The sequence below is a fragment of the Delphinapterus leucas genome, chromosome 11 (assembly GCF_059928025.1).
Source record: "Delphinapterus leucas isolate spDelLeu-1000000601 "Yukka" chromosome 11, BTC_Dleu_Yukka2, whole genome shotgun sequence".
Lineage (NCBI taxonomy): Eukaryota > Metazoa > Chordata > Mammalia > Artiodactyla > Monodontidae > Delphinapterus > Delphinapterus leucas.
In genome coordinates this window covers 42815731-42833945 of record NC_143139.1, presented here as the reverse complement: position 1 = coordinate 42833945, position 18215 = coordinate 42815731, and the positions used below count along the sequence as shown (strand labels likewise).

The window sequence follows — 18215 nt, the reverse complement described above, 5'->3', positions numbered from 1 at the left end:
AGTGAAATTAATAGAAAGGGATATTCTGGGGATCTCTCCTTTGACTTTCTGGCATGGCAGTTTTTCCATACCTCTAGCCTCAATCCTTGCTGCTGCGAGATAAGCATGAGAGCTTTACTGGGGCTTGGAAATACGCCACATACACTCTGTGCAATATAAGGCTATGTACAATGGTCAGTATCCTCCGAGGACTTATGCCGTCATATATAGGTAATTACAGTAAAAGCAGGGTTCAATATGGGAGGAGTAGGAAAAGAGCCTATAATAGGTTCTTAGTACCAAGAGCCCTTTCAGTCAATGATATTCACCCAAATGCTAACGGAGCCACAGTCTGTTTGAGAAAGTCTTGAGCAGGACGGCAGGACCCTTGGGTCCTGTGCTCAATTTGTGCTACCAGCCCACCCTCTCCCAGCACTCAGGGGACATTTATTGGGCACTGACGCTGTACAAGCACTGGGTATACGGAGATGACTGTGATGTGACCCTGCCAGCAAAGCTCTCACATACTCAGTGGATCCATGTGCCATCCAACATCAGCATGGAGTTTAATTTGGGAGTGTTGGGGAGAGCACAGGGATTAATGCTAAGAGTGCTGAGTCAACAGTTTCTCCCCCCCACCCCCCGCTTCCTCAGAAAGTGGGAAAGTTGTAGGAAACCACATGAGTTTCACTAATCCCCCATCAATAGCACCCACTGCATTACTGGCCTCATTCTTTCTTTCTTTTTTTTTTTCTTAACATCTTTACAATGGTGTGTTAGTTTCTGCTGTATAACAAAGTAAATCAGCTATACATATACATATATCCCCATATCTCCTCTCTCTTGCGTCTCCCTCCCACCCTCACTACCCCACCCCTCTAGGTGGTCACAAAGCACCGAGCTGATCCCCGGTGCTATGAGGCTGCTTCACTTTGTTGATTACAGATTGCTTAATTACAGTGACAGACTCCTCTTGGTTGGTGGGGGTGGGAGGACTGGGGCAAAAAATAAGGGTGAGAAGGTATGGGGGGACAGTGAATGCAGGCCACCCAGCCCCACCCTCACGGTCCAGGACAGGAGCTAAGGTGAGAAAGAAATCTCGGATCAGCGATATTGACCCTCTCGCCACTGCCTTCCCCCCAAATAATAAAACCTCTAGGAATAAGGGGGGAAAATCAACTTCCTCTGATAGCTATTTTCCTAGTATAACTTCCCTCTTTAGGCTTTTAAAATATCTGGTAATTAGAGAGAAACAGCAATATTGTGTCAGTATTAAACCACAAATATAATTCTTGGCACACAGTAAGTACCGAATAATTGCTGAATACATGAAAGGTTACAGAGAGACAAAATAATAGGGACAAAGGCATACAGAGAAAGCAAGCTGATGGTGTATCTATGTTGGGCTACCTGAACCAAAGCACTGTTTCCCTTCCACTAAAATCACCAATTACATGACAGAGCTGACAACACCAGAAGGCACTTTTAGCATTATGCACGTGTATCTAGCGGCCAAATGGGAGGAATAAAGAAGGGAGGAGGAAGAGAGCTTTTTTTCTGTGAGAGTAGTTACGTGCAGCAGTCGCAAAAAGGCTGAGGTGGAAAAGCAAAAAATAGGCAAGGCAGGGAAGGTCAGAAAGACTGAACCAGCTATGTGTCAGATGAAAAGGTGTGGAACAGAATGGGCATTTCAGGCTGTAGACAGGGAAGGTTTGGGGCTTATTCAGGGAGCCACATCTTCAAGTAACATGATTTAGTTCCTTTGTGGCCTTGAACTGACCTCACCTTGCTACTCCTGCCATACCTATCCCAGGTACTCAATAAATACTCTTGGTTTAATCTCAGGAAACTCTTGATCAATTGTGCTAATAAAAATGAAGTAGACGATGAAAAATGTTTTTATTTGGTTTTGCCTAAGGAGTTATACATTAGCAATTACAATTTATATAAGCATTCATTTGAAAGAGTTTGCAGTGCCAATTTGGGAATGACTGGGGTAGGGTAGCCACGATGCATGTTGACAGGCAAGAAACAGTCAAATTAGGTGGTTTTTTTTCATCTATTTTTGGCTGCATTGGGTCTTTGTTACTGCATGCGCTTTCTCTAGTTGCGGAGGGCTGCTCTTCGTTGCGGTGCGCGGGCTTCTCATTGCGGTGGCTTCTCTTGTTGCGGAGCACAGGCTCTAGGTGCGTGGGCTTCAGTAGTTGTGGCTCGTGGGCTCAGTAGTTGTGGCTCACGGGCTCTAGAGCACAGGCTCAGTAGTTGTGGCCCACGGGCTTAGTTGTTCCGCGCCATGTGGGATCTTCCTTTATCAGGGCTCGAACCCGTGTCCCCTGCATTGGCAGGCGGATTCTTAACCACTGAGCCCCAGGGAAGTCCCAAGTTAGATTTTTTAATTCCCTGAAGATAACTGACATGCCAACGTTTAAGAGTTGACTATTTGGGCTTCCCTGGTGGTGCAGTGGTTGAGAGTCCGCCTGCCGATGCAGGGGACGCGGGTTCGTGCCCCGGTTCTGGAAGATCCCACATGCCGCGGAGCGGCTGGGCCCGTGAGCCATGGCCGCTGAGCCTGCGCGTCCAGAGCCTGTGCTCCGCAAAGGGAGAGGCCACAGCAGTGAGAGGCCCACGTACCACAAAAGAAAAGAAAAAAAAAGAGTTGACTATTTGTACCCACATTCTGAACTATATCATTTATGGAAATTTCTTTAATGTCCCCATCTTTCATTTGTCATAGTCATCATCAGATATAGATATATCTCAGGGCTGTTTCTCTCTTCTTTTATATAAACTAGCTATGCCTTATTCTAGTAGAGTATTAAACTGCCTATAAAGCTCCCTTAATTAATCACCCAATAGTTTAAGCATAATAAACATGTGAACTGTCTCGGTTAATTGGCCCAAGAAATTGTGTTCATCCCCAGAATCATATTTTTCTTCTCCCTCACACTTCCCCTGTCACCCCGAGTTAATGTCAGAAGCAAGAAAACGTTATTCTTGGCAAATGCTGGCTTCATATCCAGAATTAGAGCAAGACCTTAAATAGGAATTTAAGAAATAATTCACTGACGTGGAGGGTCATCAGATGATGTGTAGGTCAGGACTCCTGAGGTGACCACCTGTGTTCGGGGGCCGAGGGAAAATCCAGAGGCAGGAGGAGATCCCCTTCCTAAAGGTGGGGTCCAGTCCCATGGAGGAGACGGGACGGCACTCATGACACAGGGACCAAGGCAAAGAGAGACAAGGACAGACCAGGAGGCGCTTTATTGAGCTGCAGAGGTAAATGCTGGGAAGACGTGAAGAAACAAAATAGAGAAAAATTAAGTCAGGAAGTAAAGGATTAACGTGAAGGGATAGCTTTTCTGGTAAGCGGCCTGAAGTGACCTCTAAACATGGTTTGCTATTCACTAGATGCAGAAAACCCCACAAAATCATGCAAATCAAGAGGTTCAAATCTTCGTGTTCACTTTAAGAACACTCATGAAACTTCCCAGCCTATTAAGGGTATGCATATCCAAAAAGCCACCAAGTTATCTGAAGGATGTCACTTTACAGAGCAATGTATGCCATTCCGTCGTTACAGTGGCGGAGTTGGTAGGTGGGCCCAGGCCAAAGAGTGGGGCTGGATGCAGGGTTGGTGGCCCAAAATGAGTGCTGAATTTTTACTGCACATGCTCAGAAATGCAGACAGTAGTGTTGACCTTAAGGGTTTAGATGTAGATTCTCTGGTCATTGAGCACATCCGGGTGAACAAAGCCCCCAAGATGTGGCGCAGAACTTAGCTCATGGTCAGATCAACCCATACATGAGCTCTCCCTGCCACAATGAGATGATCCCTACTGAAAAAGCACAGATTGTTCCTAAACCAGAAGAGGAGGTTTCACAGAAGAAAAAGATATCCCAGAAGAAACTGAAGAAACAAAAACTTACCGCCTGGGAATAAATGCTGCAAAAAAAATAAATAAATACAAATAAAAGTTTTTAATCAATGAAAGGATACATACAAGATGCCACGTGTGCATCTCCATGTGTGTTTTGCAAGAAGCAGCAGGAAAGGGTGGTGGAAAAGGAGTGGACCTAGATCTGTGGAGAGAAGCAAGGAGAGGGCCTCAAGTCTGGGGAAGAAGGCCAGAGGGTGAAAGACAGGGAGGCGTGATGCAAACTACGTCACCAGCCTTCTGTCCTCCTGGTCTATTCAGATCCACACACACACCCCCACCCCCCCATTGGTGGGCAGGCCAGTTGCTTCTTGTAAGGCCTCTTGACCCATGAAATATATCTTCAGGGTCCCGAGAGTAAAAAGAGTGATCTTGCTTACATACGGCTCTGAGCCTCTACTGAGGAACACTCAGAGTTAAGTCCACTCTAACATGAAAATATGGGGTCTGGGAGCTTCAACAGCATAATGGGCTTCAAATCTCTGAAGAGTTATTATTCGCAGGACCACTGGCAGCAGTTCTTCATTCTTTCTGGGGAAATAAAAACCACAAGGAAACAGAATGAAACTACAGAAGCAAGGATTGAGTTAGACAGAGGAAACATTTCCTGACTGAAACAACCCCCCTCTTTAGTAGTCTTTAGGGCAGGCTTTGTGATACCCACGTGTCAGGATGACTTAGATGCCAATCAGTTGACCTTGTTGGAAAATAGTGCTAAATGCAATGTTTCATGGTAGAACTCAAATATTTCCTCATGTGTAAGATGGGCAAAATAATACTATTTCACAGAGATGGCATGTGAGAAAATACACAGAGGCCCCTAGTAGGTACTGTGTGTGTTTGTTGTGTGTGTGAGTGTGTGTGTGTGTGTGTGTGTATGAGAGAGAGAAGTCACTTCCTCAGTAAATATTGACGCATTTTTTTTGCTGCTCCTCAGTTTTCTTAAATATAAAATGAGTATGGACTGCATCCTTCAGAGGGCTTAGTGTGAATATCAAAGGGGTTCAATAGATGGGAGATATTTAGATACTGTAAACTACCACACACAAAGATATATGTTATCATTAGAATCTCTGTGAAAGTATTTTACCAGCTGCCAATATATGGAGGCCCCTCTTATCACAGGTCAGTTTCTTTGCGTCACAAACAAAGGCTTTATCCATAACTCTTGCCCTTGGCTGAGAACGACACCCCTACACTGCTGGAAAAAATCCAAAAAACCCTAAAAACTCAAATTTCCCTGACTTCAGGTCAGTCCTAGCACATGAGAAGAAAGATAATAAGAAAGATCATAAGTTGGTCAGGCCTGAGTTCAAATCCCAATATCACTATTACTTAATATCTTTGAACCTTGGTTTTCTTGTTCACAAAATGGAGACAAGTACTATCTATCATTGGGATTGTTTTAAGGTTTTAATGAAATCAAATATATAAAAGGATGGTCTTTGAGTATTAGTTCTCTTCACATGGGATGCATTGCATCCTATTACTGGTCAGGGTTCTGCTTGGAGATGGTAGCATGAACACATTGATGTCTAACAATTGGAGATTTGGAGCAATGTGTAAAGGGCAGGAGAACGACAGAGAACATCTAAAACAGGACCGCTGCGCCTTGAACAGAATGGCCATCGTTTCCCTAATCTCTTCCTCCCTTTCCGTGTCCTTCTCCAATAGATATTCCTCATTTTTACCTGTAGGCTGATGTGCCACTTTAAATGGTTTCCAGCCTCAAATTAGTCTCCGGGTCCTGCTTTGTCCAGGAGAATGGGGCAAGTGGACTGGCAATTAAGAGAAGATACTTTCACCCGGGGCTTGCCCAATTTTGAAAATTGGTCCAATATATGTACGGGATAGTTTTCAAAGACCTTCTGCTCCTGACGAAATGGAGCATGTTTCTACATCCCACAGCTTGCTAGGGAAGAAGGAAGGAGCGTTCAGGGAAAGCTGAGGTCTACGGGTGTGTTTGTGTACCTCCACAAGCACACTCATTAGAACATGTGTCTGAATGGATATGTACTAGTGGAGGGGAAGGTGGCATACTCTGTATCTTGGGAGGCTTGCTATTTAGGTAAATGTATGATTAGTGAGTGTATACGTTGGATTACTGCTGAAGTGCAGTGTTATGTATACAGGTGCTAATGTCTATCTAGCATGGCATAGGTGCTAAGGACAGGTGTGTGTATTGTATACGTCGGTGTTTGTGGCCGAGAAATATGATGGCAAAAAGCCACATAACTGACGTATCCTCAGCACCTAAAACAAAGAGTGTGTGGCACGTAGTAGATGTGAGATTAATATCGAGATAAATATTGGAAGGAACATCTTATAAATGAAGAAGTGATTTATTTAAACCACCCCGGGCCCATTCTGGCTTGGTCAATTAATGGCGGGGTTGGGTTGATGGCAAAGAAAGACTAGGGACCAGCTGGACACTGATACTCGAGGAAGAGGAAGCATATGAAGAATGAAGTCAGAAGAATTCATCCAGGCAGGCTCCTTGGATGGGTGGAGATGTGGAACAGAGAACTGTCAACGTTCTATGCAAGAAGTTATCCATTAAGTGTTTGTTCTCTAACATTTTATGAGTATCTAGTGCGTGGAAGATTCAGTGTTTGGCGGTGTGGTTATAAAGACAAGCAAGCTGTGGTCTTGAGGTACGCATTTTGGTGAAGACCAATGTGAAAAGAGACAACCATTATAAAATGGGCATGGGCCTCAGTAAAGGTTTGTAAAAAGTGCTCTGGGAGCAGGTGGGATGGGAGAGGAGCTAGGTTTTGAAGCCTGAGTTCTTCCTCACTTGCCAAGCACAGAAGGGGGACAGGGTTTTCCAAGCAGAGTAGGGTGAAGTCCATTATGTTTTGTAGGAACGGGAAGGGGTAGGGCTTATTGTGCATAGTGGCAATGACACAGAGGATGCACAAGGAATCCAGGCTTTTAGATGCAAAGATTTCCTAGAGATGTTGTCTTAAAGCAGATCATCCATAAAGCAAAAACCTAATGGCACGTGTACTATATCCTGACTGCACATGTAGCATTGATTTTATACTTGTAGTCAAAGAGCAAAAAGAGGGCAAGGTGTGGATAAAGGTATTAAGAAGGTACATGGAGATTTTTATTAGACAGTATCAAATGAAAAGAGTTGTAAAATGCAAAAGAAAGGAAAAGGGAAAATGGCTGTTGAAGAGACATTTTTCATAAATCCACTTAAGGGAACACATATAGAAAAACGGCTCAAAAACACAAAGCTACATATAAATAGTGCAAATAAATACAGTACAGACTGAGTCCCCTGGTGCTATGTAAACACAGAATACACAAGGAGCCCATATTGGGTGAGGAGAACTAGGGAATGCTTCCTGGAGGATGGAGATTTAATTACCAGCAATGCTGGGATAAGTGTATGTTAAATAGAGTTACTTGGGAATGAATCAAGCCACATTCAAACAATAGGCAGAGTGAGAAAATTCTCAGAGCCCTCCAGCTCACTCCCATTCTGGGTTGTTTTTTCTTGGCCTGCCCCGATGAGCACATTGCTCATTTGCCACTTTGAACAATCTGTTTTCATTTCCTGTGCTGGCAGCCACCCCATTCAGTTTCTCACAGACAGTTATGACTTTCAGATTTCCTGTGGCTCCAGGAGTATGGGGTCAGGTAGCCCTAGACCACGAGGAGGCAATTATCCAGGTAATTTAGGAGCCAGACTACTTTATCTGAATATCAAGCCCATCCATCCAATTTTCTGCTCCCCAAAGCCCTGGCAGCTGACTATCCCAAGACCAACGCATGCAGCACCTAATCTTGGAGAACTTAACCCATTCTGGCTTGGCCAATTAATGGGGGAGTTGGGTTGTCCAGTAACATGCAGCTGTACTGACATCATGCAGGGTCCTTGGACCTCAACCACCTTTTCTATCTGCCATGTGGTTTGATACACATGGTAATCTTCAAGAGCCTATGTTAATTTCCTGTAGATGGAAGGGTGCAGACTAACTTCGGGTTTTGTTAGGTTTGAAAGTCACTGTATGTCACTTATGTAAAAAAGGAATGTGAGTCTGAAAGGACTCCTCACCACGGGGATCTCTAAACTGGAAGACTGGGAATTCCCTGGTGGTCCAGTGGTTAGGACTCTGTGCTTTCACTGCGTGGGTTCAGTCCCTGGCTGGGGAATTAAGATCCCACAAGCCGCGTAGCGCGGCCAAAAAAAAATGTGTTGAATAATGGAATGAATAAATTCTGTCATCACTTATACAAAAATAAATAAATAAATAAATAAACTGGAAGACTGTTAGCCTAGAGTCCCGTCAATACAGACTGCCTGCCCTAGAGGTAGGTTTGAGAAGTATTTAAGAGTGAAAAGGAGAGGATTTGGTAATTTAATCAATGGCGGAGAGGGAGAGGAGGGAGTCAAGAATGATGACCAGGTTTCTGGCATAGGCAACTGGATGCCCCCGACTGAAGTGGGGTCTACAAAAGATAGAGCAGGTTTAGAGGAAGTAGGTGAGTTCTACTTTTGGGCATATTATATCTGAGCTACATAGGAGCACACAGTGGCTGGATACATGAGTCTGTTCTAGACTTGCTTGCTCTGTGTAAGTATTCAGGTTTATTTCATGCTCACGTGGCCTGTACCTCCTGCCGTATTTCATGTCCTCCAATGATGCTTGATGCCTAATGCTTCTTTAGTATCCACCTGCAGAGAACCTCATATGGGGTCCACACACAATTGAGTCTAATACTTGTTGTTGATTAATGGGCTGGGAAAAAAGATACTTGAATGCCCTTGAGGAGAAACTTCCTCCCTCACAACTTGCTTGTTTGGGGGAGGGTGTTTCTTTGGACCCAGTACAGCCCAGTTTAGACAAACAGCTTTGCTGCTTCAGTCTGCTCTTTTTCTTTTTTGAAATGGTCCTGTTGTATCTATTCATTAGGTTTTTAAGTTGTTAAACTATATTAACTAAAGTTAGGGTAGATGATTTCATACGTCTGTAATCCTGACTGCATTCCTTTCTATTATTTTATTCTATTACATTATACCATAAAAAGGATTGAGAGTCAAACCCAGCTTGTCCTAACCCCGTAGCAAATGTACACACATCAAATAATGATAAGAGGACACAGGGAGAGGACTCTGACGTGGGAAACCAGAGGCTTTTTTTTTTTCTTTTCTTTTTAACATCTTTATTGGAGTATAATTGCTTTACAATGGTGTGTTAGTTTCTGCTGTATAACAAAGTGAATCAGCTATACGTATACATATATTCCCATTTCCCTGCCATCTTACAACTCCCTCCCACCCTCCCTATCCCACCCCTCTAGATGGACACAAAGCACCGAGCTGATCTCCCTGTGCCATGAGGCTGCTTCCAACTAGCTATCTATTTTACATTTGGTAGTGTATATATGTCAGTGCCACTCTCTCACTTCATCCCAGCTTACCCTTGCCCCTCCTCATGTCCTCAAGTCCATTCTCTACATCTGCGTCTTTATTCCTATCCTGCCCCTAAGTTCTTCAGAACCTTTTTTTTTTTTTTAGATTCCATATATATGTGTTAGCATACGGTATTTGTTTTTCTTTTTCTGACTTTCTTCACTCTGTATGACAGTCTCTAGGTCCATCCACCTCATTGCAAACAACTCAGTTTTGTTTCTTTTTATGGCTGAGTAATATTCCATTGTATATATGTGCCACATCTTCTTTATCCATTCATCTGTCGATGGACACTTAGGTTGCTTCCATGTCCTGGTTATTGTAAATAGTGTTGCAATGAACATTGTGGTACATGACTCTTTTTGAATTATGGTTTTCTCAGGGTATATGCCCAGTAGTGGGATTGCTGGTTCACATAGTAGTTCTATTTTTAGTTCTATTTTTAGTTTCTATACATATACATATATCCCCATATCTCCTCCCTCTTGTGTCTCCCTCCCTCCCACCCTCCCTATCCCACCCCTCTAGGTGGTCACAAACACCAAGCTGATCTCATTGTAGTTTTGATTTGCAATTCTCTAATGATTAGTGATATTGAGCATCCTTTCATGTGCTTGTTGGCAATCTGTATATCTTCTTTGGAGAAATGTCTATTTAGGTCTTCCACCCATTTTTGGATTGGGTTGTTTGCTTTTTGATATTGAGCTGCATGAGCTGCTCGTATATTTTGGAGATTAATCCTTTGTCAGTGGCTTCATTTGCAAATATTTTCTCCCATTCTGAGGGCTGCCTTTTCATCTTGTTTATGGTTTCCTTTGCTGTGCAAAAGCTTTTAAGTTTCATTAGGTCCCATTTGTTTATTTTTGTTTTTATTTCCATTTCTCTAGGAGGTGGGTCAAAACGAATCTTGCTGTGATTTATGTCATAGAGTGTTCTGCCTATGTTTTCCTCTAAGAGTTTTATAGTGTCTGAGACCAGAGACTTTTGAACCATCTATTTGTGATAGAGACACCTTATGCTCCCCCATACGAAGAAGCAGTAAAGTTGACTATTTTTTCCCCATTTCCTCAGTGCTATGAAGAGTACTCCAGCCCCAGGCCTCCAGTTTATGGAAACTGGGAGCTAATTTTTAAACTCCCCCTAATCTTTACCTTATACAGTCAAGCCATTACCAAACCCTTCACATTCTTCCACCTTATTGCCTCTCAGATTCTACTCTTCTCTCTTCTGAGTTCTTGGCTCTAGAAATCAGAGCCTGAAGCAGTTTATGTGATAATACTTTACTGAGGGGTACAATCCCAGGGAAGCAAGAGTGAAGGATGAGGAAAGCAAAGCAGGAAAAAGGGGCAAATCAAAAGGCTTGTGTTACATAGCTCGCCATGGCTTCTAGAAAAGTTGTTGCTTCACATGGGAGGACGCCTTCAAATGGGCCAAGTGAAGCAACTGTATCCCCAGTCTCTCTAGGGGAAAGAAGGAAAACAGTAACTGCTAACTTCCATTATTCAATGTTTGTCCCTTGAGGTGTTAACTACCTTAGGTATGCGTGTATACATGTTTATATATGTGTGTGTGTGTATGCTGTACACAATCTTCTTAAACATCAATAGCAACAGGGTGGGGGACAAAAGATGCACAGCATCGGTGTAAGGTGAGGCCAATCTCTTCGTGCCCACAAGTTACATGAGGGCCCTTGTTCAGCTGTAACTGAGCTCCTCGACCTCCCAGCAACAACAGACACCCCAGCCAGAGGCTGAATCTGGCATGCCTCCTTTATCATTTGTATAGTCCTAGACCTGGTCTAGAACCAAACTGGTTATGTCTGAATTATCTCAACAGACTCCTAACCCTCCTTCATGCTTTCATACGTCTAGTCTTTCCCTTCTTTATTTTTTAAAATTTGTATTGAAATATAGTTGATTTACAATATTGTGTTAGTTTCAGGTGTACAGCAAAGTGATTCAGTTATACATATACACATTCTTTTTGAGATTCTTTCCCATTATAGGCTATCACAAGATACTTAGTATCTGTGCTATACAGAAGGTCGTTGTTGGTTATCTATTTTATATATAGTAGTGTGTATATTTTAATCTCAAACTCCTAATTTATCCCTCCCCCCTCTATCCCCTTTGGTAACCATAAGTTTGTTTTCTATGTCTGTGAGTCTATTTCTGTTTTGTAGATAAGTTGATTTGTACTTTTATATCTCTGTCATCAGAGGGCAGGGCTCTGCTCTTCGGCACTGGGAGCACAAGAATACTAGAATGCTTACAGGGCAGTGTTCAGATGTGATTTTGTACAAGACAATGGCATAGCCACACATAGGATAAGAACCCACTCCTAGATTCTCCCTAAGACAAAATGAAGTCAGGGATGGCCCAGGGAAGAGATGAGGGCCAACTTATGACAATAGTGATCTTTATATGCAAAGATAAAATTTGGAGAGTAGGATATGATGAAAATTTTTAAGTCAAGAAGGATATGATTGCAGGTGAATATAATATTTACCAAATCCTAAAATAATGGGTCAAGGGAGGCACATTTTGAAACATAAAAGAATAAACACCTGGGGATCTCGTTAAAATGTGGGTCCGATTCAGTAGGTTTGGTGCAGGACTGACATTCTGCATTTCTTATAAGCTCCAGGTAATGCCAATACTGCTGATCATGAACCACACTCTATAGAGACGCTATAGAGTAGCGTCTATATAGACTGTGCAGGAGACTCCTGCAAATAAATAAGAAAAACATAACAACTCTAGTAGAATAATGTGAGGAAACTCATATATGAAAATATGCTCTCCAGTATTCTGAAGTTGTATGTATTGATAGTTCATTCCTTCTTGTTGCTGAGAAGTATCTCGTTGTGTACATAGCACAACTCGTCATCCATTCACCAGGTGATGGACATTTGAGTTGTTCCCAGTTTCTAGCTATTATGAATAAAGCTGCTGTGAACATTTGTGTCTTTGTGAGAACATACATGGACTGTTAGGGATGAGTCTGGGCTAGTTTAGCCTTAATACTAAGGCATCATCCTTCTGGGGTTTCTACTGATTACTCCAGGTGTTCAGTGATGTCTCTACTCTGGATGGACAGAATCTGAATGTTTCCCAGCCCTGTGTAAACTCTAGAATTGTTCAACTTACACTTATCTGCTATTGTTCTCTGTCCAGCATCATGGAGTTTTACCCCACCCAGGCACAAATTAGTATTCATCCAAAAATTCTAGGAGATTGTAGGCAGACCCCTGGAGCTCTTTCTCTGCATGGCTCCCTCCTCTAAAGTATCCCGACCCACCAGTTCTAGCTGCCTCAGCTTCCCTGAACTCCAATTTCTATCTCAACTTAGCATGACCACCACACTCTGCTAGATGCCCACTCTCTCTGTTGCTGCTGTTTCAAACTTGCCTCCAGACTGGAATCCAGGGTGATTATAGGGTTCACCTTGTTTGTTTCCCTCTCTCAGGGATCACAGTCCTTCATTGCTTCTTGTCTCAGTATTTGAAAATAGCTTTTCATATGTATTTTCTAGTTGTTTACAGTGGGAGATTAAGTTCCAAGCCAGCTAGTTCTTTGTGGCCAGAAGCAGGCCTCTTACTTGGCTTATTATTTTTTTTCTCTTCATTTTTCATGTTCTGCAGTTTCACTGACACTTGTTAAGTGTGGATTTCTTTATTTAACTTGCTTAGAACTCATTGGGCTTCTTAGTGACTAATCGGTTTTAGAAAATTCTGTAATTAACTTTTCAAATATTGCCTCTGCCCTGTCCTTTCTCTCCTTTTGTTTTGGAACTTTAATTAACATATGATAGGTCTTCTCACTCTATCTTCCACATCTCTCAACCCTCTTCCATATTTTCATATTTTTGTGTCTCTGTGCTGCATTCTAGATTTCTTCTGACTTATCTTCTTTTTTTTAAATAAAGATTTTTCTCTTGATGGGGACCATGTTTTTTAAGTCTTTATTGAATTTGTTACAATATCGTTTCTGTTTTATGTTTTGTTTTTTTGGCCGCAAGGCACGTGGGATCTTAGCTCCCCGACCAGGGATCAAACCTGCACCCCCTGCATTGGAAGGCAAAGTCTTAAGCACTGGACCTCCAGGGAACTCCCTGACTTATCTTCTAGTGTGCCAATTCTCTCTTCAACTGGATCCAATCTGCTGTTAGATTCATTCTACTTGGCTCTGTTTCAGATCCACGAGATCACTTTTCATATTTTCCCTGTAACTATTTTCAAGCTGGTTTTATAATATATTACTGAGAGTTTCAATGTCTGAATTTGTCATGAATCTGTTTCTGTCTATTGTTTTTGCTGATTCTCATTCAAGGTGGCTTCCCTCCCTGTATGTTTGCTTATTCATTGCCTTTGAAGAATTACTTGTGGGCATTTTTGAAGGTTAGGATTAAGGTGCCTTCACTGAGGGAGGATTTGCATTTACCTTTGCCAGGTGCCTAGGGAAATACTTGCCTGGCATCATTTTAAACTAAATTCAAGGTTTGAGGTTTTCCTTGGTTACCAGAGTAATGTAAATTTGGCTACAAATCAGGCTGGCTGGGAATTTTCCCCTCTGCTCTGCTCAGCACCAGGGACACTTTCTTGCATTCCTTCAGGAGTGAGAAGAAAAATTAGGTTTACTTCTGTTTCACCCTTACCTTGAGGGTGTAACCCTTTGATTCTTCACTGTAATGTGAAAAGGGTCTCCTGTTAGACTCCCCACTTTAGCCAACCCTGAGTTTTAACTTCTGAGACCAGCTATCAAAACCAGAGTTCAAGTTTGCCTTGATCAGCAAATACCTTCTGGTCAAAACTGCCCTCTTTTTTCCACTTATACTGCTTTGAATTTTCATTTTCCATTAGATTTGGCCTGATATTTTCTTACTATCGTCTCAGCTCTTTTTTTTTTTTTTTTTTTCAGTACGTGGGCCTCTCACTGTTGTGGCCTCTCCCGTTGCGGAGCACAGGCTCCGGATGCGCGGGCTCAGCGGCCATGGCTCACGGGCCTAGCCGCTCCGCGGCACGTGGGATCTTCCTGGACCAGGGCACGAACCTGTGTCCCCTGCATCGGCAGGCGGACTCTCAACCACTGCGCCACCAGGGAAGCCCTCTTGTCACCTCTTTGATGCTTTTAAGATGTTTTCAATATTTTATCCAGCATTTTTAGTTGTTTTCAGCAGGAAAGTTGATTCAAATAACCTAGACTGTCACGTTCCCAGAAACTGAAGTGGTTTTTGTTTTGTTTTAACAAATTCCATCAAATAGCCTCTATAAGCAATTCAAACTAGCATCGATTCTGTTTTTTGTTTGGGGGGTGTTTGTTTGTTGTTTTGTCAGCTAATGTGTCTTCCCAAAAAAAGAACCTAATTTTTCAAAATCAAGTAATTGAAAACATATTCTACAATATGACACTTTGCAAGGATTCAAATATAAACCAAATTCTTTTCTGAGAATTTATTTTGAGAAGATAAAACTTCACCTTATATTTAGGCAAATATGGTATATAGTCTTTTGCAATACCCAGCATAGAATAAGTATTTAATAAATATTCATCTCCCTCCCTCCTTTAGCTCTTCAGGGATCCCCTTTAAAAAACATCTAAGTGCTCCAGTTGTTTAAACTAATGTGGATCTGTCCCTGCTTAGGGTAAGTGATGTGGTCAGCATGACATTTTCTAAGTCTCTTCTAGTACACAGTGGTAATCACATAAATTACACACACACACACACACACACACACAGCCACATAACCTTATAAATTACTGGGTTTTATGGCCTTTTATTTTACAGGGATTGTTATGAAGCATAACAACCAATATATCATAGAAGAAGCTTGAGTTCCATTTAGAAAATGAAGATTTTTTTTTTTTAGTTCCAGATGGAAATAATCTTCTTTTTTACTCACATAGGACTTGGGAGTTTCTAAGGAAGAAATGAGTAAGAACTTAATGTAGTGTCTTTTTTAATGACTCTAGGGAGGGTGGACCCACCTTCCCACAGTAGAATAAACATATTTCTGGGATACAGGGTCACTGTGCAAAGGATGTAAGGCTTAGGCCATAGCCACTTCCCTACCCTCTAAAACAGATCACAGCAATTTTTGTAAGATTGCAAGAGGATAAGAAGGCGCAGTGCCCTCTCTCATCCCTGCTACAAATTTTCAATCATTACCACCAGCACTACCTACACATTAAAATGGCTTCCCCCCCACCCCCTACTAGTTAGGTCTTTTTTTTTTTCCTTAAACGGAAATTTGTTTCTTAGTTCTGGAGGCTGGAAGTCCAAGATCAAGGTGTTGGCAGGTTTGGCTTCTTGTGAGGCCTCTCTCCTTGGCTTGTAGGTGGCCATCTCCTCCCTGGTCTTCACATGGTTCTTCCTCTGTGAGTTCCAATTATGTCTTTTAATTCATTCTTCTATTCTGTGGTTTCCCTGCTTATAGAGTTCTGTCCATAATTTTGGAGGAGAACAAGAAAGAAAGGAAAACACAAATTCATAATATTTCAGGTTTAAAGCATTCTTAGAGATGGCCTGATATAACACTTCCTTGTCCGAATAATTAACTGAAAGTCCAGAGAGGTTATGAGTTGCCCAAGGTTAAGACCCACACCAGAACTTTGGGGTTCTTGACTTCCATGCTATTATGCAGCCCTCTATACTCTAATGCTGATCCCCTGTATGCTCCTCAGGGCTCTTCTCATCTGGGATCCGTATTTGAAGACAGTGAGGTGAAGGCAGGTCTTGAGGCCAGCTGAACGAACTTCTTTACATTGCTGCTAGGGGGATTGGAAGGATTGGGAACACAAAGGAAATGCAGAGTTAGGAAAGGCAGTGGAGAGGGAGAGAGAGAGAAAACGGAACAGGGCCTGGAGGTAACAGTAGGTCAGGACTGATGAGAGAGGGAAAGGCATCCCAGGTAGAGAAAACTACATTTGAAGTCTCAGTCCAAAGAAAGGTCATTGGAGTGGAGGCACAGTAACAATAGTGACAAAAATATGGACAACTAGCTCAGGTCAACACTGCTCAGATAATAAGGCAAATTTCAAATAACACTAACTTTCCTCTTCTGGTATAAGGAAGATAGACATGAGACCAAACTAACATCTGAGAAGCTTTATAAAAGAACTGAGCACTTTTAGCTGGAAAGTTATGAGACATGGATCTCTCTCTTTTGTGTGTGCACGCGCGCACGTGTGTGTGTGTGTGTATGTCCATGTCTCATGGCTTGCGGGATCTTAGTTCCCCCACCAGGGATCGAATTCAGACCCCCGGCAGTGGAAGCTCAGAGTCCTAACCACTAGACTGCCAGGGAACACCCTACCTGGATCTCCCTTTTCACAATGAGAAGTAATGTGTTGGAATCACCAAAGGAAATTAAGATTCGACAACAGGGGCAAAGAGCTGTGCATGTTCAACCAAAAGATGCCAAAGATTCAGGAAATCTTGAAACAAGGCCTACAGGAGACAGCCTTCAGCCTAGGATGAGTTAAATTCAGTCCTGCCTGGAGGCAGAGGGAGGGTTGAAATGTCTTGTCACAGAGTCTGAAAGTCTGGATCAGGGCCGATTCACTCACGGAAACAAAGCATCTCATTATGGAGAGAGGTGGAGAACAGCAGGAAAAATCCCCAACCTATTTGCCTGGAGCTTCAAAGCAGTGTAGAAGCTTTCTGGTTTGATCAATTTTAGGCTCTGATTATAACAAAAAAGATTTCAACTAAATCAAAATGAAAGAACATCCCATGATATTACCATGGAGCTTAGATCTCACCTACTGGGGATTTAGCAACTGGGAATAACTTGCAAGAACAGTTTAGGCACAATTGGGAACGGAAACAGAAAGAGGGATGAAATTATTGCTTGGTTTGGGAATTTAGGATTCAGCTCTGAGGACCTGGAGTTTGTCAGAGAGGGTTGGTTAAGTGAGGGTCCTCCCAGCCTGATGGCTGCGCAGGAACCCACTCCTGGGAACCCACAGTGAAGGCTGGGTGTGTCTTAGTGTGTGCTGAATTCCTGGCTTCAATTACTGACTAGCAGGCAGCTGAAGAGTCTGTCATTGCCGATGTCATCACATTTACAAGACTCATAGCTCCCCTCTCCAGTAAGAACCAAGAATGAGGGCCTCTCCACACTTGCAGCGACGTCCCACCACTGCGTGCTGTGTGAAGAAGCAGAGCATTGAGGGAAGTAGAAGTAAAGATCTCTCTGGTGTGTCCACTCAGTCCCACCAGGAGAATGAGGAAATGGGAACTTGGAGAATTTACCCTGAGCTTCTACTGCCCTGGTATGGCCTCCATCTTATAGGTCAGAAAAATCTTCAAGGGGAGGGATTTTTATTTACCTGGAATGAAGGCAGAAGTATGGATAAGATGATCTCTCAATCTTCCTTTCACTTGAGACACACTATGATATTTTGCTGGTCTATGGATTGTCCTCTGCCCATTAAAATCCATTTAAATTCTTCTCCTGCCAACATTCTAGGGGATTCAGAAGAGCGTGGGTGCTCAGTCTGTCTTCTTCAGCTGAATGTTTCTAAGCTCTGCCCCGGAGATGCCATTAGAGAACTGACAGGAATGGGGAACCGACTTCTCTTCACAGAGTGAAGCAGCCAGCCCCGCATTCCTCTCTGACTCATGCCACCGACCCCCCACAGTGCCCTGCAGGTCAGTGGGCTTGGAACCCTGCCACATCTGGAACCACCGCAGCTGGAATAAGATGTCTATTCTGATATCCAGGACTCACCTCCTCCCAGCCCCAGCCCTGGATCACTCCCTGGCCTGTGCCCTAGGTATTACGATAAGATGCAGCCAGTGATAGGCAGGGGATGTGAACGAGGGATCTGACCTAGAGCTGCTAGCCTCACCTGGGGAGAACTGATCAC

At 42.9% G+C, this 18215-nt stretch overlaps 1 long non-coding RNA gene across 1 annotated transcript in view; it reads right to left on the bottom strand.

Moving 5' to 3' along the window:
* Window positions 1-3942: 3942 nt before the first annotated feature.
* Window positions 3943-18215, bottom strand: part of LOC149748010 (uncharacterized) — a 121592-nt gene continuing 107319 nt past the window's right edge. Inside the window, exon 2 of the long non-coding RNA XR_016394943.1 lies at window positions 3943-4445. This is a non-coding gene — a long non-coding RNA (uncharacterized LOC149748010). The remainder of the gene's footprint in view (window positions 4446-18215) is intronic.